Source organism: Callospermophilus lateralis, chromosome 17 (genome assembly GCF_048772815.1).
Source record: "Callospermophilus lateralis isolate mCalLat2 chromosome 17, mCalLat2.hap1, whole genome shotgun sequence".
Classification (NCBI taxonomy): domain Eukaryota; kingdom Metazoa; phylum Chordata; class Mammalia; order Rodentia; family Sciuridae; genus Callospermophilus; species Callospermophilus lateralis.
Window position 1 is genome coordinate 73,006,509 of NC_135321.1, and position 26,379 is coordinate 73,032,887.

Here is a 26,379-nt window from a genome sequence, read left to right on the forward strand (position 1 = left end):
ATGCCGGGCATCCTGGCGCGGAGCGCGGCGGCGGGCGCAGCTAGCTGGTCGGCCGCGGAGCAGGGGTGCAGCTCGCCCCCCCCATACCCCTCCCCCTCAGGCGCCAGCCCCACCCCTCCGCCCGCCCGGCCGACCCCTCTGGACTATCCCCTGCGGCGCGAGCCTGGGCGGCTCCGGGCGCCCCCCAGCAGACCCCCCCCCCCCACTATGGGCAGCCGGAGCTCCGCCGAGGAGGCAGCAGGCGCTTCCCCCGCGAAGGCCGATGGACAGGAGAATGGCCACGTGAAAAGCAATGGAGACTTATCCCCCAAGGGTGAGGGGAGTTCCCCCCCCTCCCCCCGTGAACGGAACAGATGAGGCAGCGGGGGCCACTGGTGATGCCATCGAGCCAGCACCCCCTGGCCAGGGCGCTGAGGCCAAGGGGGAGACCGCTCCCAAGGAGACCCCTAAGAAGAAGAAGAAATTCTCTTTCAAGAAGCCTTTTAAATTGAGTGGCCTGTCCTTCAAGAGAAATCGGAAGGAGGGTGGGGGCGATTCTTCTGCCTCCTCACCCACAGAGGAAGAGCAGGAGCAGGGGGAGATCGGTGCCTGCAGCGAGGAGGGCACTGCCCAGGAAGGGAAGGCTGCTGCCACCCCCGAGAGCCAGGAGCCCCAGGCCAAAGGGGCAGAGGCCAGTGCTGCCTCCAAGGGAGGAGACACAGAAGAAGAGGCAGGGCCCCAGGCTGCAGAGCCGTCCACTCCCTTGGGGTCAGAAAGTGGCCCTGCATCAGCCAGCGTTGAGCAGAATGAGTAGCTGGGTGGGGACAGGTGGGTGATCTCTAAGCTGCAGAAACTGTGCTGTCCTTGTGAGGTCACTGCCTGGACCTGGTGCCCTGGCTGCCTTCCTGTGCCCAGAAAGGAAGGGGCTTTTTGCCCCCTCCCAGCCACGTTCCCTTTTCTCCTCTCCCTCCTGTGGATTCTCCCATCCGCCATCTGGTTTTTCTCTTAAGGCCAGTGAAGATGGTCCCTAACGGATTTCCCAAGTTAGGTTGGTGATGTGAAATGCTCCTGTCCCTGACCCTACCTCCTTCCCTGTCCCCAGCCCTGCAGAAGGCAATTGCTGGTTTTCTCTCCCAGTTCTTTTCCAAGTAGGTTTTGTTTATTCCACTCCCCAATCCCTGAGCCAGAAGTGGGGTGCTTGTACTCCCAAACCCTGTTGAGTTTTTAGTCTTTTGTGCTGTGCCTAGTGGCACCTGGGCTGGGGAGGACACTGCCCCTGTCTAGGTTTTTATAAATGTCTTACTCAAGTTCAAACCTCCAGCTTGTGAATCAACTGTGTCTCTTTTTTGACTTGGTAAGCAAGTATTAGGCTTTGGGGTGGGAGGGAGGTCTATAATGTGAAACAACTTCTTGTTGTCTTTTTTTTTTCTCCCATTGTTGTAAATAACTTTTAATGGCCAAATCATTCTCTTCCACCTGGTTTTACTGTAACATTTGGAAAAGGAATAAATGTCATCTCTTTAAAAAAAAATTTAGAATGCCAAAACGTTCTAAACTCAATATTTTGAGGTATACAGTTTAAGATCAAGAGCAGGAGAGAGAGAGGGCCCTTCCTTTCTTTCTTTGGGTCTTAGTTTCTTTATCTGTAAAATAAGAAGGTTAAACTAGATTGAAATCAGATTTCAGAGCTGGAATTCCCAGGGGCCTTCAATGACACAAACAGGGGTCATTAAGCTTAATGAAGCCAAACTTTCACCCATAAAAGGCTAGAAAAGGAGTAAATATTTCCTAAGTACCCACTTCCCAGGCTTGTTTTCCTCATAGTTACTTAATGAGGAAGGTGTTATACCTATTTTACCATTTTCATTTTCAGATGAGGGTATAGTCCAACAGAGAGGAAAGATGACTTTACCAAGGCAGAACTGGGGTTTTACAAAGTTAAATAAGACATATTGAATTTCTTTGCTTTTATGTGGAGTTATGTCAGCTTTATAAAGTAACCAAGAAAAAAATACATTTTTGCTTGATTTATACCTTTCAAAACATGGGTCCATGAAGCATGGAAGATAATAAATAGTATTTAATAAAGTTGGGAATCAATAAAACAGTTATTTTCTAAAGCCATGATTTTCCAGCTCAAAAAGAACTATGATTCTAAGAAAACCTGTTGGCACCATGTACTGACAGTTATCTGCCACAAGATGGCACAATTCTTAGTAAAGAACTGAGTTCTGTCCAAGTCTGAAATCTCACTTGGATTTCCGATTAAAATATCCCTATTCTTTTACAAATTTAGTCCTGGTTTTTCAATTTAATAAGAACTAGTTTACATGAATGTGGTTATTCCTTCAGCCTGCAATCTCTTCCACCCTTTATTCCTTCCATCCTCTTAATAACTCATTCACCTTTAGTTATCACCTAAAATATTTCTTTCGAGAATCAACTAAGTCTCTGTCCTATACTCTGTATAATGGTGGGAAAAAATTAGCAATGCTTATAAACTATTTAATAATTCTTTATCATCACACTATTAACCACAATTATTAATGTAATATAACCACCATCTCACGGAGTAGTCATCTATAGTAATTTTAACCAAGTCTCCAAAGACTGATGAGAATAGCTCAGATCTAGCATAGAGAGAAATTTCCTCCTGGCAGGCTGCCTTTGGAGAAAAGCTGAATGGCTTTTCTGCAGAACAGGATCTGAAATGTGGCATTTCTCCTGAAGAGTGCTGAAGTCACTCTGTTCTGAAACCACTCTGGTTAGGCATATACAGAAACCCTGAGCACAACCATCAAGAAAGTTTTAGTATAATCTCTGCTCCCTTTTTATTTACATGCTAATTTAAATTTATCTCAAATAAAGTTTAATTCAATACTGAGCACTGCTGTGCCTACGAGACAGTGCTGAGTGCTTCAGGTGATACTGAGATGTAGACAGACGTTCTCCTTCCTTGAAGTATTTACTATCCAGTAATTCTTGTTTTGACACTGTGATTTTATTATTCACAATAAATTTATATTTTGAACATTTAATCCCCAGGAAAGTCTAATTGGATCTTGCATTGGGTGACAGGTGGGAGCAAGGGAAGTAATTGAGAATAGTAATATATTATTATTTGGCCATTCTAACTCCAGAAAGTGAAGTTCAACAATACTATCCTTGGGGCTGGGGATGTGGCTCAAGTGGTAGCGCGCTTGCCTGGTGTGCGTGCGGCCCGGGTTCGATCCTCAGCACCACATACAAACAAAGATGTTGTGTCTGCCGAGAACTAAAAAATAAATATTAAAAAATTCTCTCTTTCTCTCTCTCCCCCACTTTCTCTTTAAAAAAAAAAAAAAACCAATACTATCCTTCAGAGGGAATACATGCAAGATTCAAGGATGAGTAGATAACAATTATATGGATTAAAATTAGGTGGTATCTGACTCCAGTGCTCAACATATTGAGTGTCCTGTTTCCCAATCTCTTTCTAGCTTCACCACTCAAAATGCTCCAGTAATAATCTATTCACAAACAGTTCCCCTTTACTGAATACCACCCTAGGCTTTAGAATCAGCAAGTGCCATCTGCAGTCAGTCTTATGTCCTGGGTCTTCCCACATGCTGTTGCCTGTTTGGGCTGCTGCAGTGCCAATAGCCTGGCAGACCACATGGCTTCAATGTCCATCCCAGCCCAAGCTTTATGTCCCCCAATGCCACCCCCTCTCCCCCTCTGGGCTTGGAAAAATACAGATCATTGATCACTCTGCAGTCACTGCATGTGTATGTAGAGAGGGCAGGCACTGACTGGGCTTTGTTCCTGCAGTACTTCTGAATGTTCCCTGGGCCCCAGGACATTGAAGCACATCATTCCCTCCATGGACTCCCACTGTCTTCCCCAGATGAGCTGGGGGCTTTGGGAGGAGTCAGGAGTCAGAAATTCATATTTCAATATATCCATAGCTGAAGCCCTAAAATAACTGATTACTTTTCGTGAGGAACTGTCCTATAAGATCTCAGGAAGCCATAGATGATGTTATTGGATTGAATACTATTTCATTTGCATGGTATTTTCTCAATATTAAAGTGCTTTCAAATGAATTGTTTTCCTTCAATACTTACAAAACACTGCCCATTGCCCCCAAACTGGGCATTGAACTCAGGGATGCTCTTCTACTGAGCTACACCCCAGCCCTTTATTTTAATTTTATGAGACAGGGTCTTGCTAAGTTGCTGAGTCTGACCTTGAACTCGAAATCCTCCTGCCTCAGCCTCCTGAGTCTGGTGTTACAGGCATGGACACCAAACCCAGGCCCAAACACTGTTTTTAAAAGAATCTTAGAATCATCTGAGCTAGAAAGGACAATAAAGATCACATATGACCTTCTTTCAAATAAAAATTATGACCAGAAAAGGTGAAGTACTTGTCTCAAGTCCTAAGATTTAACAAGAAAAGCGAGGTGTAATAGTTTTCTATTGTTGCGTAACAAAATTTCCACAAATTTAAAGACTTAACAGAATGCCCACAATTTGCGGTTTCCATGTCCATCACAGAGTGGCTCAGCTCAGATCCTCAAAAGCCTGGATGGAGGTATCAGGCAGGCTGAGTTCTCATCTGGAGGCACTGGGGAAGGGCTCACTCCCAAGCTCATTCTAACAGAATTCAGTTTCTTCTAGTTGTAGAAGGGAGGTCCTGTTTCCCTGCTGGCCACCAGTCAAAGATTCCTCAGCTCCTGGTGACCCTCTTTGATTTCAAGGCAAAAATCAGAACATCAAATCTTTCTTGTTCTTCAAATCTCTGATTTGTTTTGCTGCTGCCACTGGCCAGAGAGCTCTTTTTAAGGTCCCGTGTGATGAGGTCTGGCTTACTGCTGTAAGTACTCTTTCTTAATGCTGTGCCACGTAACATTTACTGCCATGAAATGGCAGTGAATTCCATCAAATTCACAGTCCCAAGGATTCTATGGGATGTGTACAAGGAGGTGGTAGAGAGGGGAATTTGGAAGACACAGAATCCTGCCTCCCACATAAGGATTTGGACATCATAGAGGAATGGATTTGATATCAGCTTTACCTCTCACCATCTCTGCAATCATTACATTTCATAGAACCACTGTTTCTTCATCTGTGAGATGAAAAGAATAATACCCTGCAGGGTTTTTGTAAGGGTTAATGAGAAGATGGATATGAAAGTACTTTTAAGGTATAAGGCACTATCTGGCAGGGTCAAAGTGAAGTAATATTACAAGTGAATGGTACTGCTAGTCTAAAAGATCCTCAGAGTTGGAAGCTATGTCTCTTTGGATGTGACAAAATCAGAGACTGCCTCTTCCTGCAGTGTCAGACTTAACTTTCTTTTAGTCACAATAATGGAAGTTTAGGGTGCCAAGAAACAGAGGGCAGATAAAGGGTTTGGGCCATTGAATTTTTATTCAAGGTAATGCTTAGCCACTCTGTAGGTGGCTTGGCTCTCAGCTGCAGGTGCAATTTCTTCAAGTGATGGAACTGTCCGGCACCCCCAAGCTGGCATGGCTCACCTTGTCAGTTTAGGAATCTAACTCAGAAAGACTATTCCACAGATCAGAGCAAGCACTACAGAGATGACCAGGCCAGTGTTTCAGCAACGAACACAACCTGTCTATTCTTGCCACTTCTGAACATTCCTTAGGGCAGAAATGGTGAGTGATAATACCTAATCATGACTCTCTTAGTTGAGAATACTGAAGGAAGATTCTCTATTGTCTGAAGAACCACTGAGAGCAAAGCCAGCACAAGCATCTGTAGGAGCCCATTTTTCTCTTTTCATAGTGTAGCTTATTTTCTGAGAAAGGAGTACACAGGCCTTGATGTAACTTGCTTAAGGATAATGATTACATTATATTAACCCTGTTTCCCCCTTAAGCAAAAGAAATCATTAGGTGATAGTCTCCCTCAACCCTTTCTTGCTAAATACTTCGAGCACAAAGCCTGGCATGTAACAGATCTACTTCAGAAAGCATTTGCTAAATGGATGAAAAATAAATAACAAAGAGCTGGAACCCAGTTTTCTCTCTCTCGCCATCAATCACTATACTCTAATCAGTTTTCAACTATACTGGCCTACTGCCTGCCTCCTGAACAGATTTAATAGGCAGGTATTAAGGTCTTAGCTTAACTTAAATGTGCCAGCTCCAGCGGCCTCCTAGGAATTTCAAGCCAGCCTGTCCAGTCGAAACTGTCTCTAGAAATAGCCATGCAGCTGAGGAAATGAGCAGTGCCGGGACCATCTGCTGCCTTTCTGCTCTGGGGATCTGAGCTAAAGGAATTCAAGGAGGTTAATGAGCTCTCTCTGGCCCATGTGGTCTTGCACAATCTGGGGGCCTGGGTCCTGTCCATTTTAGAAGATGAGCAGCCAATTGAAATGCAGTATGTGACATGCCTATGCAATGACCAGGGTTCTCTCACCAGAGTAATCTGGTGATTTGAAGAGGCTGTAGCAGAACACTGAAAATGACTTAGACTTTGTAATCATTTCAAATCTTGATTTCTCCACATATTAATGGATAATTTTGGTTCTTTTTTACCTCTATGAGCCCTGTTTCTTCACATATAAAACAGAAATGATAGAAATACTTACTCCTTGTACACTACCATAAAGATTAAAGGAACTAAGGGTACAAAGTTCTTACTACACAACTTACTACAGAACTATAGGCATCCAACAAAAGGGCTACTGTGTTTACCAGCATGTAACTCTCTCATGAATATCTATACATTTATTTCTCCAAACTACCCATACTATTAAAACCTATGGTGATAAAACGGTTCCAAAAAGATTCACTAAGTGCCATGTATATGTGTATAAATATATATATCAGTCATTGTGCACTGGTGATAGAAATTGAAACAAAAAAGAGGATGGATCAGGAGAAAGGAGGAGGAAATGGACATTTATTGAGAACCACAAAGAGCCAGGCACCACAGCATGCACTGGGAATCCCAGGCAAATAAGTCACAGCATTTAAAATTGACAATTTCTTTATTTCACATATTCATTCTTTAAAGGACATTAAGCTCACAAGATACTGTAGTGCATGCCTGCAATTCCAACAACCTGGGGGGCTGAGGCAGGAGGATCACAAGTTCAAAGCCAACCTCAACAAATTAGGGAGGCTCTCAGGAATTTAGTGAGACCCCATCCCTAAAAAGGACTGGGGAGCCGGGCACAGTGGCGCACGCTGTAATCCCAGCAGTTTGGGAGGCTGAGGCAGGAGGAATGCGAGTTCAAAGCCAACCTCAGCAATGGCGAGGTGCTGAGCAACTCAGTAAGACCCTGTCTCTTAAAAAAAAGTGCAAAATAGGGCTGGGGATGTGGCTCAGTGGTCGAGTGTCCCCGAGTTCAATCCCCAGTACCAAAAAAAAAAAAAAAAAAAGGACTTGGGAGATAGCTTGGTGGTACAGTGCCTCTGGGTTCAATTTCCAGTATAAAAAACAAAAACCAGAAATTCAGCTCATGAAAGCTCCTGTGGCTTCCTAATTACCATACTCTCCTTTGAATTCCACTAGAACAATGGAGTGTGCCTCAGAGACTTTACACTCAGGCCTGGCCTATCTCAGCTTCCTACTCCTACCTATCTTCAGTGGCCTTTTAGCAATGATGAATAACTCCACATTCTCAATAGAAGCTTTGGTGCCCTTGGTCTTCATGTTATTAATTTTGAAAGTAATTGTGCTGTGGCAAGATCACTGCCTGCTTGAAGGCTTTTGTGCTTTGGACCTTGTCCATGTCCTCCTGGCAATAACGCTAGTTTGTTCCCTTTAGCCAATTCTGGTATTAAGACCTTTCATGTAGTACAGTGACATGCTTCCACAAAACCTCAGGGAAAAGTGAGCATTATTGGAAAAAAAAAAAAAAGTACTCAAGAGAACCACACGATGAAAACAACATTCCACAGTTCTCAATTTCCCACAAGTCTACAGCAATGAGATACTCATTCTAGAGTTATCCATTTACAATAATGTGATTAAAAAAAAAATAAATGGCCCATAAACCAATGTCTTACAACACAATAATTAAAGAACAATTAAAATGTAAATGTCAGATAAAAAACCGCCAGGCATGGTGGTACATACCTATAATCCCAGTGATTTGAGAGGTGGAAGCAGGAGGATTGCAAGTCTGAGGCCAACCTCAGCAACTTAACCAGACCCTCAGCAACTCAGTAAGATCCTGTCTCAAAAAAATTAAAAGTGATAGGATGTGGCTTCGTGGTTAAGTGCCCCTGGGTTTAATCCCTGGTACCAAAAAAAAAAAGTAAAATTTTATACTTAGGTGAGAAAGGGATTTCTAAACATGACATCAAAGGCAAAAAACATTAAGAAAATGATCAGTACAAGTTACTTCAGGAAAATATTTAAAACTTTTGTATATTCAAAAATCCTCCATAAATTATCCAAAGAAAGAAAATAACAAAAATATTAACACGTAAACTAGCAAAAATATTTGTAATCCACAAAGTGCACTTAACACACCAAGTGCTTTCACAACTACAAAACCAGTAAAAGTAAATAAAATTCAGAAAACACAATGTTCAGTAAACATGAAAACATTTCCCTATATAAATCAAAGAAATACCGATTAAAACAATGAAATATAATTTTTCACCTATTAGGTTGGCAACTATTAAATGAATGGACAATGCCAATGCTAGCAAGTCATGCGTATAAGCCAGGACTATCATACATTCTTAGAAGTATAAATGAGCTTATTTTGCGATATTTGGGAGAAAAAATATTCAAAAAGTACATAGCATTTGACCCAGCAATTGCACTTCTGGGTGTTATCTTAAGGACTATCATAGAGAAGTCACAAAGGGATAAGCATGAGGATATTCATTGTTCAACAGTTTAGGATAAAGAAAAATTTGAAACAATCTAACACTTATAGAAAATACTTAATTGTTACAGTGGAATATTATGATGCCATTAAAAATATTGCTTCTCTGTACCCTGTTGTCTTTGAACAAGCAAGCTGTCATGCTGTGAGGTCTACAGAGAAGGCCACAAGAACTGAGGGTGGTCTCTAGGTGCTGACAGAAGGAAATGACATCACCGTTTCAAGATGGATTTTGCCAATAAACTGAGAGGACCTGGGTATGGATCTTTCCTCAGTTAAGCCTCTGGTAAGACTACAACCAATACCTGAATTGCAGCCTTGTGACAGACCTTAAGAAAACTGTGGGACCATGTGTGGTGTTTTAACCATCTAAGTTTCTGAAATTTGCTATGCAAACATGTCTAAGATATGTTAAGTAAAAATTGGATTATGAAACAGTATGCAGGATATGGGTCTATGGGTCTTGCTTTAAAATACTGTTTGGAGTTATAATTAGAAGGAGGTACTGTTGTTCTACTTACTGTGCAGAAGGGTGATTATAGTTAACAATAACGTATTATACATTTCAAAAAGGTAGAAGTTTCTACCAAAAAAGAAATAATAAATGTTTGAGGAGATAGATAGGTACTCTGATTTAAACATTACACATTACACATCACATTATCCCCATCCTGTTACCCCACTAATATGTACAACTTTTAAATACATATTAATACTTTTTAATTTTTTAAAGTAAAAAAGTCTAACCATGAAATGTAACAATGTAAGAATAAATTCCAGATGGACTAAAAATCTTAAAGTTAAAAAACACAACAGAGGTATTAGAAAACACTTTGGGGAAATGTTCATATAACTAACTTCAGTGGAGAGGACTTCCTATAGAAAATATGAAAGCCTGAAGAAAAAATGACAGTCCGTTCACACAATATAAAAATGCACAGGGAACATCACACCCCACTTCTTATGTGTGGGCTGTATGTAATGACTTCCAAAGAGTCCACTATTGGAAAGAAATGAAGTGATTTTACATTGGAGAAACACTGTTTCTGCAAAGTGATCAAGGTTAATATCGTTAGTGTTAAGTCATGTTAAGTTGCTGTGATGCCAAGAGGACCCCTTGGCTGTGAGAGTTTCTCAGACGTCCTGTTTTTGATGACCCTGATAGTTTTGAAAGAGTATTGATCAGTATTTCTAAATTCTGTTGGAATTTGTCTTATTTAACCACCAAGATGAAGCACCATTCTCCCTCAGCAGCCAACTTTTTGTATTACCTCGTCTCTCTGCTTGATCCTCTCAAGCTTGATTTTCAAGGCTCAGCTGTCATCCTCTCTAGAAGGTCTTCTCTGACAAGTCCCTCTTTTCCTCCGGGTTGAACGCCTTTTTTATGTTACTGCACCACCCGTATACAATTATCATGATGTATTCAAATTATCTGTATACCTTTATGTCTCCTCATAGGCTATGGGCAGGGCAAGGTCTAGTTCATCTCACTAAGTGTTGATGCTTAAGGTATTTTTTAAATTTTTTTAAAGTCAAAAAAGTCTAACCATAAAATGAATAACAATGTAAAAATAAATTCCAGATGGACTAAAAATCTTAAAGTTAAAAAACAAGACACAGGTGTTAGAAAACACTTTGGGGAAATGTATACAAGTATACAATAGGCACTGCTTATGAAATACATAAAACCAGTCCCATTAGTTATTAGAAATCCCAAGTATGGGCACTGCTGTCCTTTGGATAGTGATGAGAAATACCAAGTCAACTTCTCTTACTCTACTGTTTACTAAAAACGTGTTTTACCAACATTATCACGTTGGTGTTTCGATTTGACAATCTGTTTGCATTGGTGTATTATATGGGACCTGCTTCCTGAGCTACAAAGCAGTCTGTTGATTCTTGTGTTTTAGGCAGAGTGGCCTTTGTTGACTTAGAACACAGAATTATATCCCTTAGGTCCCTGTAATGCTGGGCAGCAACTCATATCAGACCATTTGGTAGATCTAACAGCCTGTCTGCGTTCTACAGTTTGTCACCATTTATTTCTTGCACTGTCATCTGTATCCTGGGGCTAGTAATGATATAGGAAAATTTATAAAGTATCGAGCACAGGGTCTGCCAGGTGCCTCCTAAGATGTTCTAGGAGAAGGATCTATTCCTACTGAGCTGTGTAAGATAAAAGGACCACTTGAGAAGTTAGAAAATAGAACGTACAGAAGCTGACAGCTGTCTAAACAAGTTCATTCTTCCCTTTTCTGCAATTAAGGAAACCTCGGGAAGCCGCTGCAGGGAAGCAATATGCTCAGCTAAGACTTATATTTCACAGCTGATGAGCCCACGTTGGTAAGTTCCAGTCTGTAAGCCAAGGTATAATTTGTTGGGTGGGACTTGTAGAAGGGCCTTTTCTAAAATAATGACATGACGGCTGGAGTTCCAACTTCCATTTTGACCTATGAGGCAAATTTGACCCATGAAGCCAAGCTGTAAGGATGACAGAGCAGGAAAAGTTTGGGACCCTGGGATAACTACCTAACTCTCAGGAGGAGAGGAAAAACCTGGAGTTTAGGATCCTGGAACCGGGGTTTCAAGGAGGAGAACTCAGCCAGCCCCTGCTCACGTCTGCTCCTAGGCAGATTTCTCAAAGCCGCTGGAGCCAGACGGAGGTAGGATGCTGGAAGAGTGGCGGAGAGGACCAGGGGCGGGAAGGCGACCTCGGGAAGCCGCTGCAGGGAGTGCGATGAGACGCCTAGTGCCGTCAGCGCGGCCCCCGAGCTCTCCTGGTTCTTCCTCCTCGCCCACACGGCCTGGTCCGGCCTGGTCCGGGGAGAGCTGGCAGCCGGCGCCCAAGTCGGCTTTGCAGCCGGGCTCCCCCACGTTCACCGGACAGTCCTCACGCCGTACCCGCGCGATGCCCCGCCGCCCGCGCCGGTTCGAAAGCGCCGGGAGCCGCCTGCCGCGTCACGGGCAGCCTCGGCTCGCCATTGGCCGGCGCGTGTCACGTGCGGAAGGCGGCTTTTACCATTGGCTGGAGGGCGGGCGCGCAGAGGGCGGTGTCAGGGCCACGGCCTCAGCTAGAGCGCGCGGCCGCAGTGTTGGCCCGTGCGCGCGCCAAGGAGGACGTTCCCCGCGCGCTGGGCTGGACCCCTCTGCCCACCCTGCGCGGCGGGGAGCTCGGGTCCCCGGGCGGCCTGCGAGGTCCGGTGCCCGCAGACCCTCGGAGGCAGCGCCTCGGGCCGGCCCCGCCTGTCCGCCGGCGCCCCCGGGCCCTGGACGACGAGCCAGACCGACCCGCCGGTTCAGAGGGCTCTGGATCCCGACTGCGAAGCGCCCCAAAAGGTTCGAACCGGTCGCCGATTAGCCGCACGCCCCGCCCCGCCCTCGGGATTCATTTCTTTCAACGTCTGGTTCTTAGGCGAGGCGCTTTGGAGGCACAGCCTGAGTGAGCCTGGGGCCAAGGTCTGGGCTGAGGGTCGCCCTGCAGGGCCCGGCCGGGGCCAGGCGGGGCGCGGTGCTGGGAGAACCCCGCTCCGGGTGGGGAGCGCCCCTCGGTGCTGCTCCGAGTGATCCCTCTTGTGATTTCCCTTGAAAAGTTGACTGTCTGGCTTTTTATGTCCAGTCTCTTGATTTGTAAAGTGTCGGCAGCGAATTGAGAACAAAACACTGGGGGAACCTAACATACGACAAGCTGGTTCCCAAATGCCAGTTTAGTTCGAATTCTGCTGCTAAATTAGTCAAAATTTAAACGTGATCAACTCACTTTTCTCTCGGACATACATTGTCTACATGGGTGACAATTGCTCATGTTCTTGGGGCGCTGAAAAGGTCTTAGCTATTAACAGTGACTTGTGGCTTTCCAAAGGGTCACAGAACATAAAAGGATATGCAGTGTATCTGTGGCATGGAGATTTTACGGGGGTCGCAGGTATAGAAGGAAAATGTCCCAAAAGTTTTCTGGGAGCAGAGGGGAAAGGGAAGAAAAGTCGAGATGTAATGCACTAAGGAAACCGTTAAGCAGATAGTCCTGTGATAGTGGTATAGGTTAAAGAATTAACACACTCTGGACTCAGACTTGAAAGCTGGAGAACCTGAGAGGTCCGACATCATACTATAAGTTTCATGCCAGGTACTCTTAAGCACATGCATACATATACATACGTGCACACCTATACCCACAATTTTGTTGGATCTTCACAACAAAATTTCTTTTTTTCTTTTCCATTTTGAAGTACCAAAGATTGAAACCAGGAGTATGCTACCTTTGAGCTACATTTCCAGCCTGCTTTCTTTCTTTTTCCTCCCCCGCCCCTTTTTAAAAATAACTTTGAAACAGGGTCTCACCAGTTTGCCCAGGCTTTGAACTTGCCATCCTCCTGCCTCAGCCTCCTGAGTAGCTGGGATTATAGGAATGGACCTCATGTGCAACTTTCATTCTACTTTCTATATGAGAAAATTGAAGATGACACGGTTGGGATGGCTTACCACAATCAGAGCTGAAAGAACTGGGATTTAAACACATGTATGTATGATTCCCAAATCACTCATCATGTCTCCTAATTTCCCATTGAACCCAAATCTTCATACCCAAGAATTTCACCATATGACCATTTAAAAGTGTAAATTACCAGACCCACCTCCAAAAATCTGAATTAAATATCTGGGAAGCCACCTAAGAACTGCATTTTCACAACCTCCCTGTGTGATTCCCAATTGGTGATTCAGGGACCAGTTGAGTTTGTTTTATCCAAGAGACTCAAATTTCAATGTCCAAGAAGTGGTTCCATCTCCTCCTTCAGACAGAGTAACCACACAAACTTTGGAAGATAAATCTTTTTTGGGGGGAAGCCAAGATTTATGAGATACCACCTTACACTCTTGAGCAGCTCTCTTTTTGAGAGTCCTGACAATTTTGCTTGGCATTTTTTATAATATGATCTTCCTTCAGTGCTGTTGAGTCTCCTAAAAAAACAGGCTCAACGCATTTATTTGTGTATATAAACATATATACTGAGGATTGAACTCAGAGACACCACTGAGTGATACTTCCAGCCCTCTTTTATTTTGAGACAGGATCTCTCTAAATTGCTCAGGACCTTGCTAAGTTACCAAGGTTGGCCTGGAACTTGGCGATTCTCCTGCCTCAACCTCTTGAGTCACTGGGATTACAGGTGTGGGACACTGTGCCCAGTAAGGCATTTATTTTAAAGTTAACATTAAACAAACTTTTAAACACCATGAAAAAAGTTTAACACAATTCACCCATAGTATCAATAATCTAACAGATTGGGGAGTGAACCCAGGAGTGCTTAGCTACTGAGCCACATCCCCAGTCCCTTTTTATTTTTTATTTTGTGACTGGGTCTCACTGAGTTGCTTAGAGCCTCATTAGATAGCTGAGGATGACTTTGAACTTGTTATCCTCCTGCCTCAGCCTTTGGAGCTGCTGGGATTATAGGTTTATGCCACCCTGCCTAGCTAAACTCTTATTAATTAGTTAGTGATGTCCCTACTGTTAGGCACATAGATTGTTCATGTTCACCAAATTTAGAAAATTCTTCTGAGAGAAGGACTTAAACTTCAGAATTAGAATTGGAATTCTGAAAATTATCTTGAGGCTTAACCTTAAATCACAATTCTCTTAAAAGCTCATTTCATCATTTTTCCAAACAAAAAAACGACCTCAATTTGAAGATGTCCTTTAGTTCTAAAACAATAGTATAGGGGGTTGTGAAAACGAGTACATTGAAATGTTTCTTAAAAGTCATCTTTTCTAGTGAATTTATCTGTCATTTCAATATTGCTTTAATCCTGAATAAAATATGCATTTAGTTTGTTTAATTTACTTATAAAGTCCCTTTTCTAAAATCAAAATAAATAGAATAATCAAAATATTAGTTTTCAATATTATTAATACATCAAATTGTGTTGTTACTAGAAATATATATATATATTGTTTTTCTCTTTCCTGTGAAGGCAATGTGGGATAAAGAAAATAAAGTTTATTTTGGTTAAAGGAAGAACTCGTACTCTAATTCCATTTCCTATAGTTTCTAGCTTTGATATTGAGTGAGTGAATTCCTCTCACAGATTCTCACTTTTCCAATCTTTAAAATGGAGGGAGTGCCGCCAGGGTCATGAGAGTTATATAATACAGCAGGAGTTTGAAAGCTAAGCACAGCTATTTTCCTATTAATATTAGTTATGTTTCACTCTCTTTAGAGCAAATTTGTGAGTTCCAATCCTTCTGTAATAATTAAGATCATTAAAAAAATTTTTTTTGTAGTTGTAAATGGACAGAATGCCTTTATTTTATTTGTTTATTTTTATATGGTGCTGAGGATCGAACCCAGTGCCCCATGCATGCTAGGCAAGCGCTCTGCCACTGAGCTATAGTCCCAGCCTTAAGATCATTTTGATTTCCAAAAAAGATGCATTTTTTGGGAGGATTTAGTATATGTTTCAAAATTCCATATTTAATTTGTTTTTGCTAAGAAAACTAAGGGCACCGTGACTATCTAGCTTTCTTCTTCTTCTTTTTTTTATAGTATTGGGAATTGACCAGGGTCTAGCATATGCTAGACAGTTTTGCTGTTAACTAACATTGTTAATTTAGCAAATATTTATAAATACTTATTACATGCTAGGCACTATGTAGATATAGGTGATGTAACAATGAAGAAGATAGACAAGGTGTTTGATCATATAGGAAGAAGACAGGAAGTAAATAAAACAATGCAATTATAAGTTGTGATGAATGCTTAGATGGTATAACTATAAATAATATCAACAAAATTAACATGGTTAAGAAATGTTCACCTCAACTGAGTTTAAATTTGGGACAAAATATTAGTTAGGAAATTTTCTTAAATTCTTAAATCTCAGTGAAGATTGTGAAAATAAATTGTGTGTCAGTAAATGGGGGGTTGGAGGAAAGCGACTGGGAACACAGTTAAAGATTTCCCAGGCCTTTCATGTTTTACATTTGTTCCAGGAGACATAATTTATAATTCTTCCATAAAAATGTCAATGTTTTGATAATTCTTATTTTCCTTAAATACCATTTTCTTTAATAGCCACTAGCGTGGGTACCTTGTTTATTAGAAAATTGTAGCCGAAAAGAACCTTTTGTATTGGTTTCCCAGAGTTTTTTGTATTTTTTTTAACTATACTCACCACACTGTGCAATAGGCATCAAAAAATCATAACAGGGGTTTGATTTTGTGCCTTTTGACTATTGTCTCCCCATTTTTCTCCTCTCCCTGCCTACGTGGCCTCCATTCTACTCCCTGCTTCTATGAACTTGAGTGTTTTAGATTCCATGTGTGAGAACCTGTGGTATTTATCTTTATGTGCCTGGCATATTTGTTTAGCATAGTGTTATCCAGTTTCGGTCATGTTGTCACAAATGGCAGAATTTCCTTTTTAAGGTTGAATGGTATCCTGTTGTACATATGTACCACAGTTTCTTGATGGTCACTCAGAATGATTCCATATCTTGACTCTTGTGAATGATGGGCTACCACCAACATGGGATCACAAAGCCCTTTGGCAAACTCGATTTCCAGTCTTATGGGTAAATATCCAGAAGTGAGATTGCTGAAACATATAAAAGTTCGTTTTTCAGTTTTTTTGAGGAACCTCCAAGTTTTTTTTTCTTAATGGCTCTACTAATTTACATACCTACTAACAGTATATAAGAGTTTCCTTTTGTCCACATCATTGCCAACACTCATCTTTTGCTTTTCTGATAACAGCTATTCTAACAGTTATAAGGTGAGATCTCTTTGGGTTTTGATTTCCATTTCCCTCATGATCAGTGAACATCTTTTTATGAACCTGTTGGCCATTCGTATATCTTATTGGGAAAAATGTATATTCAGGTCCTTTGCCCATTTTATAATTGTATTATTTGAGTTCTGTTTGTTTTTTGCTACTGAGTTGTGTAAATTCCTGATATTTTTAATATTAACCCCTTAACAAATACATGGTTTATAAATATTTTCTCCCATTCTATAGGTCACCTTTTCATTTTGTTGATTGTTTCTTTTTCTGTGCAGAAGCTTTTAATATAACCCTACTTGTTTATTTTTGCCTGTTAGTTTTGTTGCCTGTTCTTTTGGTGTCATGTCCAAAAATTCATTGCCAAGACCATTGTTAAGCTTTCTTCCTGTCTTCTAGGAATCTTGCAGTTTCAGCTCTTACATTAAGTCTTTAATCTATTTTGAGTTAATTTTTCTAAATGGTGTAAGATAGAGGCCCAGTTTCCATTTTTTTCCCTCTGTGGGTATCAAGTTTTCCCAACACCTTAATTGAAGAAACTATTGTTTCCCCAAGGCATATATTCTTGGTGCCCTTGCCAAATGTTGTTGACCATAAATGTGTGGATTTGTTTAGATTAGTTTTCTGTTACAGTTTAAAACCTAACATTTGATCTCCTAGGTGTAAACCTTGTGATTTTTTTTTTAAGAGAAAGAGAGAATTTTTTTTAATATTTATTTTTTAGTTTTCGGTGGACACAACATCTTTACTTTACTTTTATGTGGTGCTGAAGATAGAACCCAGGGCCCCTCGCATGCCAGGAGAGCGCGCTACCGCTTGAGCCACATCCCCAGCCCAAACCTTGTGATTTTAATCAATAACTTTGAGTGGCAGCTTCCACCTAGCCTGATTCTGGTTGTTACAAACGAATACTTCCTGTCTTTGATCTTTCTGTGTGGAGGTGAATAAATTTCAGTCTCTGGATCCCACTGCCCTGTCTGAATGCCATAATGTTTACATAGCACAGGAAGCTGGCCACTGTAGGTGGAGACTGGTTAGAAGGCCCACAAATAATTACTTGAGGGAAACAAAGTCATTTTTGTTAAATCTCTTAAGAGTCATTTCTATTGATTCAAGCAACACCATTTTTTTTCTACAGATAACTATTTTCTATAGTAACTTGTGACATTCTGTTCTTCAAAGAGCAAGTTCCCTTGCCCTATATATGAACTCTGGCAATTTTCTTTCATCAAAAACAAAGTTTTGTTTTTTTTGTTATTTTTTTTTTTGTGTGTGTGGGGGTTGGGAGATTGAACTCCTAGGGGCATTTTACCACTGAGCTATATCCCCAGCCCTTAAATTTATATTTTCAGACAGGGTCTCACTAAGCTGCTTAGGCCCTACTAAGTTGTTGAGGCTGCCTTGAACTTGCAGTCATCCTGTCTCAGCCTCCTGACCCTCTGGGATTACAGGTGTGCCACCGTGCCCAGCTCATCAAAAATTTTTAAGCACTTACTATGTGCCAGGCATTGTAATGGTTTAAATAGATCTGCCACAAAATTCTGTGGCCAATTTCTATATGTTAAAAAAAGGCCTTGTGATCTTAGCTGCGTGGACATATTTTCTCATTTAGATTTACACCTTTGCAAAATTAGCCTTATAGTCTTATAAAGACTATTCAACTCTTAAGAGGAAAAGTTTCTAGAGAATTTATATTTCCTACATCCCTTGAGTCTTCTGTTTTAGGGATTAAATTACCTGTTTAATTCATGTTCTGATTGGGTTTTTATTTTACTTTTCCCAATACTGTTTCCCATTAGACATTTGCAGTTTAATATAATCTTTAAAAAATAATGTTTCTTTCAAAGATATTGAGGATCTAATTTAGAAAATATCAATAATCAGAAAAGAAAATAAAAGCCATCTAAACTCTACCCTGATAAAAATTTTGGTACATATTCTTTCAGTCTTTTGTCTGTATTTTATGTATACAAATGAGATCATACTTTACATTCTATTCTATAACTTCTATTTTCTTATCTAATAATATATAGTAAGTAAGTATGGTTTTGGCTCACTCTTTTTAAAAGAAAGGTTTTATTGTTAGAATTGGGACCAGGGAATCTCATTAATAAATTACCATACTGGATAAATGCAGAAATCCAAACTGCTGACCCAGCAACAAAATCCACTTCTCTGCCCTTTTCCTTCTTTAATTTCTGCCCCATTCCCAACTCTATCCCCATCCTCAACACAGAGGGTTCTATGGGGGAGTCTCTGAAGGAAGATTTATCTAATCAGATCCTAGTTGAACTGTAATTCTTTCTTCATACTTTCCCAGTCACCCCATCAGAGTGTTTGTTTATACTTTATTGCTGCTAGAGGCAAAACATCAAAAATGAAGTTAAGAGGATTTGAGTAATAGGGGAAAATAATATCGTATGCTAGAATTCTTCAGAATTGTAGGAAAGTGAGAGACACCTGAATAAATATGTTAAGAGTTGAGCAATATTCAAATTTTTAAATTTTACTTCCAAAGAAAATGGCCCTTTAAAATTCCATTTTGCCTCTTGAATATAACCTCAAACTTTCTGGCAATTTTGTTTTCGTCTACTACTAATGTAAAAATATATTTGATTATTAAATTATTCCTGTTTTGAAATACTCAATATTTTGTTCTTCATTCTAAATTACTTAATAATCTATGAGAAATTATTTACACACTACTCAGGCCACAAATTCAGTTTATACCAAATACTGAAAAAAATGGTAGGAAAATATTTTAAGTATAGCATTAAAATAAATTCCTTTAAGTGTATAAAATCATAACCAGTGCAATTAGTCATTTAAAAATTGCATTTTTATTTCTATAAAAGTAAACCACTAATTATGAAAATTTAGTAAATACCATTAAACCAGGGCTGGGATTGTGGCTCAGCAGTAGAGCGCTCACCTAGCACAGGCAGGACCCGGGTTCAATCCTCAGCACCACATAAAAATAAAGACATTGTGTTGTGTCCATCTACACCTAAAAATATATATATATATATTAAAAAATACCAATAAACCAAAAAGAAAATTCCACTTGCAATCACAGCACTGTTAATATCTTATTAGTTTACTAACCTAATTAACCTTTATCTTTCCTAATCTATGGTGGATTCTATTCAGAGTGATTATTTAAAATTACTGCTCTCCTGTGAATGTTGTTTAATTCCTTTTAAAAACAAAACTTCATCAAATTTAATTTAAAGATCAAATTGGTTTTATTAGAGATTTATGAATCTTGACAGCATCACATCTAAAAGATTTAGAAAGGTGCTCCTAAGAGATGAGAAGCAGTGGGCTTTTATAGGTAGAGACAGCTAAGGGAAACAGAAATAAGGAACAAAAAGTGGATTGGTCTTTACAAAGTTACTTTCCTTTTAAGGTTAAAATGGGATTTTCCTTAACATGCCAATTCAAGTAAACTGAGCCCCTTTTGACAGGGTGCTCTGATTCTTCTAATGTTTGAAAGTCAGTTTGATGACCTGTCATTTAGTGCAGGTAACTCCAATGACTTAATAATTTTTATCTAGCACCTGTATTTGAACTGAATATGTATACATTAAGTATCTCTTTCCACCTCTGCACGTGCATCTATCTCTCTCTCTTTCTCTCTCTCTCCTCTCTCCTCTCTCCTCTCTCCTCTCTCCTCTCTCCTCTCTCTCTGTGCTGGGATCAATTCCAGGGTCTCACACATGCTAGGCAAGTGTTCTACTGAGCCATGATCGCAGCCCTTAAGTGTCTATTTCTATTTCTAACCTATTCCTTGAATGAACAGTTTTATTCCTAATTTAAGGTCAGCACAGATTTTCTGTCCTCTGTTTAAACCACAGCAGGTTTTTAATTCCAGATTGACTTCCCGTGGCTATCTGTAGACATTTGGGCCATCCTATATCTTTAGAGAAAAATACGGTCAAACTAATGTTTTATATGAGTATTAATAAAATAATAACAAAATAAGAAAATTATATAGTGGAAAATGTAGAAATATATAGGGAAATAAAAAGTTAGCCATACTCCCATTTATTAGCATTTTGGCCAGTCTTTTTCAAGTCCTTTTTGCTGTGCATACTTCTTCTTTTTTTTTTTTTTTTTTTTTTTAAAGAGAGAGTGAGAGAGGGGGAGAGAGAGAGAGAATTTTTTTTTTTAATATTTATTTTTTAGTTATCGGCAGACACAACATCTTTGTTTTGTATGTGGTGCACGCCAGGCGAGCGCACTACCGCTTGAGCCACATCCCCAGCCCTGCTGTGTATACTTCTTATTACTAAAATATACGCAGTTTTGTATTTGGCTTTCTTTAAGTTGTAGGTTTATCAATTAATTTTTAATATTTTAATGTTAATTAAACTTCATTCATTAAACTTTAATGTTAATTAAACTTTTTAATATTTTAATGTTAATTAAACTTCAGATGGGAGGAGTTGGTAAAGATATGTGCTAACATTGCCAAAATAATGTACTGCAGCAAACGTTAGCACATATCTTTACCAACTCCTCCCATCTGAAGTTTCCTCAATACCGGCCTTTCTGACTTGGGTAATTTGTCATCATTGCCATAGTTTCTTGAAGAAGTCTCATGTTTCTGGTGTCTCTGTCTCTCTCTCTCTCTCTCTCTCTCTCTCTCTCTCTCTCTTTTCTGTTATGTTTTGCTGATACTGGGATTGAACCCAAGGGTGATCTACTACTGAACTACACCCTCAGCCCTTTCTTTATTTTGATATAGGATCTCCCTAAGTTGCTGAAGCTGGCCTAGGACCTGTGATCTTACTGCTTAAGCATCCTGAGTTACTGAGATTACAGGCATGTGCCACTGTGCCTTGCTTTGTTCTGGTACTTTCTGTCAGTGGCCTGCCTGAACAAGTTTTCTTCACCATATCCTATTGAACACCACATTTGGCTGCTTTCGGTCAAACTAATGTTTTATATGAGTATTAATAAAATAATAACAAATATCCTATTGAACACCACATTTGGCTGCTTTCTCTTCCTTTCCACCTCATATCTGAGTGAGTATTTTCAGCCCCCATACCAACCCATCCCCACATCTTCTTCCAGTCTTAGGTTCCTGTTTTTCAAAGGTCCTAGCATGCCTCCACTTAGCCTGCCTTATTTTGTCAGGAAAAGCTGTACAGAATCAGCTGACTTTAGTTTAGTGTTTTCTTTCATTTGGGCAAAAGCTTTTTGAAAACAGATGATAAGCAAGGACCACAGGGGAGGTTTTTTCTCTCTGTGATTAGTTGTGTGTGTTCCCTGGTACACATGGGGAAAGTATTCTCATTTAGATCATTTTCTTCTTTCTCATCTGACGTAAATGATTAGGTGGTTCAAAACAGAAAACAGAGTTCTACTAATTATTTGTGGATTTCTAAAGGGTGAATGACCTTAATGATTTAAATTATTAAAAGTAGATGGTAAAATAATTATACTTTTAGTCTATGTGTTCCAAATTTGGTTTTCTAAGAGATTATTACTTGGATCATTTATAGACCTCCCTTGTTTAGACAAATAATCTTAACCCCTTCAATTAGTGAAGTCAGATAAAATTGAACTATTTTTCTTTATGTTAATATATTTTATACTTTAAAACTTTTATACTTTAAAAAAATTAACTTCTAGGCAATTCTCAAATATAGAATGGAAGCAATATTCTTTCATTACATAAATTAGTGAAATATATTAGTTTCAGCAGAATGGATCTTGTATTGGGCATTTGGGGAGGATTCCTCCACCTTCCCCTGCAGTGCTGGGATTGAACCTGGGGCTGGTTCAATTTACTGGGCAATTGCTCTACCACTGAGCTATATCTCCAACCCAGAAATCTCTTTTACCCAGCCCTATTTTGTATTTTATTTAGATGCATGGTCTCTCTCAGTTGCTTAGTGCCCTGCTTTTGCTGAGGCTGTCTTTGAACTCCCAACCCTCCTGCCTCAGCCTCCCAAGCTGCTGGGATTACAGGTGTGCGCCAGTTATTGAATTGGACTGTTATTCATGTGAGCCTCTCACTTGGTCTCCTCTTAAACATGTTCCAGTTTGTGTCCATATTAAGCTCTATTTCTGGTATATTCTGCCCTCCTCCTTGGGAAAAATATAAACAGATGACCTGATTTTGTTATTGAGCATGTCATGTGTTGTGTTTTTTTGTTTGTTTTGTTTTGTTTTATTTTTTGTTTTTTTGCTGGCCAGTTATAAATGAATACTTCCTTATTTATTTGGTTACTCAAATTGTCCTGCTTTTCCCCCTCATCTGTAACTTCCCAGTCCATATTAGATACCTGGCTCCTTCCATTCACCAAATTTTCACTAATTTTTTTTTAGTTCCATTTTACATGTACAGCAGTATCAGAATGTTAATTTGCACCTCCATAAGATGCATTACCAACTACAGGTTATATTCATTTCCAAAGTGACTTACCCCTTTCTCCTCATCCTCTTAGTGAAGTCATGTTCAATGTTTGTAATAGGATCCAGTTATTTTGTCACATTCTGCATTCCATGCTGGGATCCACCTCCTCCTAGTTGGGTTTTTAAAACTTGCATTTTAAAGAATGACATTAAGATTCATTCTCTGGGACTGGAGATATAGCTCAGTTGGTAGAGTGCTTGCCTCATGTGCACAGGTCCTAGGTTCAATCCCCTGTGTCCCCCCCCTCCAAAAAGGATTCATTCTCTGTGTTATAAAATTTCTGTGAGTTTTGACAAATAGATAATATCCTGTGTCCATCATGACACGGACAGACAAAATAGTTTCATGGCCCTGAAAAATAGTCTGTTCTTTAATTTTCTGTTCTTTTCAATACCCTTGCAAAACAACAAAACAAAACAATCCATTTCTGCCTCTGTGGTTTGTTTTTTTCCCAAAGTCATAGAAATGGAATCAATAGTGCATAACCTTCTCAAGCTGCGATTTCTCACTTAGCATAATGCACTTACGATTTATCCATGTTGTGCAGCTTAATGGCTTTTACCTTTTGACCATAGAATACTATTCCTAGTATGAATGTAATATCTCAATTACTTCCAATTTGGAGCAATTATAAATAGCACTACTTTACAGACTCCTCAGGATGAGTGGACATAGTTTTCAAATCAGTTGGGCGGATACCTAGGAACATATTTTGGGGATTTATGGTAAAACTATGTTTAACTGTTTTTAGAAAACTACCAAACTGTCTTCTAAAATGCTATATACCATTTTGCATTCATTCCACCAGCAGTAACGAAGAATTCTGATAGTTTCTTTAGAATGTTTTGCATAGGCAGTTGTGTTGTTTACAAATAAAGATGGTTTATTTCCTCCTTTCTGATCTGTATGACTTCTTTTTTTTTTGTCTTAGCATTTAGCTAGGAACCTTCAGTGTGAAGTTGAATAGAATAGAAATCATGAGGGAGGACTTGCTGGCCTTGTTCTTCATCTTAGGGGGAAACAATATTATTTTATAACAATATAACAATGTTGTTATATATAATAATATAACAATATTGAGTCTCTCAATATTAAATATGATGTCGGCTGTGATTTTTAAAAGTAGTTTTTATTAGACAAGGGAGTTCTTTATCTTCTGATATTAGACTAATGCTGGCCTTAGGAATGAGTTGGAAAATGATTCCTACTCTTTTATTTTCTGAAAGAAATTGTAGAATTGGGATTATTTCTTCCTTAATTTTTTGAAGAGATCATTGGTGAAACCATATGAGTCTGGTGTTTTCCAGATTCAAGTTTTTACTATTAATATAATGTCTTTTTAGGTTTAAGGCTGTTTATATTATTATTATATTATCTCCTTGAGAAAGGCTTGGTAGTTTGTGCCCTTCAAGGAATTGACTCCTTTTATCTAAGTTATCAAATTAATTTATATACATATATATTTTAATTCAATTTCATGTATATATTATACATATATATAATTTATATATATACATACACATATCCATATCTATATCTATATTTATATCTATCTATATATAGAGAGAGAGAGAGAAAGAAAGAGAGAGATAGACACTCCTCTTTTATTCCTGATTTTGGTAATTGGTGTCTTTTTCTGTTTTTGGGGTTTTTTTTTTTTTTTTTGATTAGTGGTTTATAATTTCCTTCCTTTAGATTTAAGTTGGTTTTAATTTGGTTTTCTTTTTCTGGTTTCCTAAGGTGGCAGCTTAGGTTTTTGATTTTAGTTATTTTCTAAAGTATGCTTTTGGTTCTTTAAATGTCTTTTTAAGCCCTACTGAATCTGTAGCTCATATATTTTGATGATAGATTTTTTTAAAAATTATTTTTAATTGTATAATATGCTTAACTTGAAATTTACTATCTTAACCATCTTATATGAACAGTTTAGTGGTGTTAAGTATATTCACGTTTGTGTTAGTCAGCCTTTTCTTACTGTAATAAATTCCTGAGATAAATTAAAAGGAAAAAAGGTTTCTTTGACTCATGGTTTCAGAGTTTGCAGTCCAAGATCAATTGACTATTTTGTTGGACCTCTGGCATGCCAGTACATCTTGTGGCAGAAAAAATCCTTCACCTCATGGCAGCCAGGAAGCAAAGAGTGGGAAGAAGAAACCAGCATTCCACTTTAGGGAGACATTTCCGACCCAATCTATAACAGCATTGCCATGGAGTCACTTTTGTTTAGTTCAGAATATTTTAAAATTTCTCTCGAGACTTTTTAACCCACATGTTACTTAGAAGTATGTTGTTTAATTTCTAATTTAATTTCTAGTATTTGTACTAGACACACTATCTTAAATAGATTTCTAGTTTAATCTTTTATTGATTTCTAATTTAATTCTAGTATGCTCTAAAAACATACTTTGTCTGATTTCTTTTGCATTGATTAAGGTGTATTTTATGTCCCAGAATGGGATCTATCTTGATGAATGTTCCATGTATACTTCTGTCATTGAGATGAGTTTTCTATAAATATCAACTAGATCAAATTGATAGGGCTGGTCAAGTCATTTATATTCTTCCTGACTTTTTTGCCTGCTTTAGCTATTAATTACTGAGAGAAGGGTGTTGATGCCTTCAATTATAGTGGATTTACCTATTTCTCTGTCTTTAAGCTACTACCTCATGTCTTGAAATTAGTGTAGATTGAAATTAGGTAGTGTTACTTTGACAATGTTTTCAAAGTTGTTTTTGCTATTGGAGGTCCTTTGCATTTCTATATAAGTTTTAGAATTGCTTGTCAGTTTCTATTTATTTTTATTTATTTATTTATTTAATTTATTTTATTTTTTTAATTTTTTTGTTTTAATTAGTTACACATGACAGTACAATGATCTTGACATATCATACATTTGATAAAGAATTTGATGTTTTGTTTTTTAAATATTTTTTTAGTTGTAGATGGACCTTTATTTTATTAATTTATTTTTATGTAGTGCTGAGGATCGAACCCAGGCAAATGCTCTACCACTGAGCTACAGCCCCAGCACCAGTTTCTATTAAAAAAAAAAAGATTTATGAGATTTTGATTGGATTGTAATGAATCTATAGATCACAATGGGGAAAATTGGTATATTAACATCTAATCTTCTGAATTATGGACAGATAGAGCTTGCCATTTAGGGCCTTTTTAATCTTGTTACATGTGGTGTTGATTATGTATATAGTTGATCTTTATCAGGTGGGTAAATTCCTTTATAATGCTAGTTTATTGAGTTGTTGTCTTTTTTTTTCTTGAAAAGATGTTGTATTTTTGTGAATTTTTTTTCTATTGAGATGAACATGTAGTTTTT

At 39.0% G+C, this 26,379-nt stretch overlaps 1 protein-coding gene and 1 pseudogene across 1 annotated transcript in view; both read left to right on the top strand.

The window, feature by feature from the left end:
- LOC143382714 (MARCKS-related protein pseudogene) lies at positions 1 to 793 on the top strand (annotated as a pseudogene).
- An 11,166-nt stretch (positions 794 to 11,959) lies between these two features.
- Positions 11,960 to 26,379, top strand: part of Ptpdc1 (protein tyrosine phosphatase domain containing 1) — a 70,449-nt gene continuing 56,029 nt past the window's right edge. The window contains exon 1 of the mRNA XM_076836740.2: positions 11,960 to 12,174. The gene's annotated coding sequence lies outside the window, so the exon portion shown is untranslated. The remainder of the gene's footprint in view (positions 12,175 to 26,379) is intronic.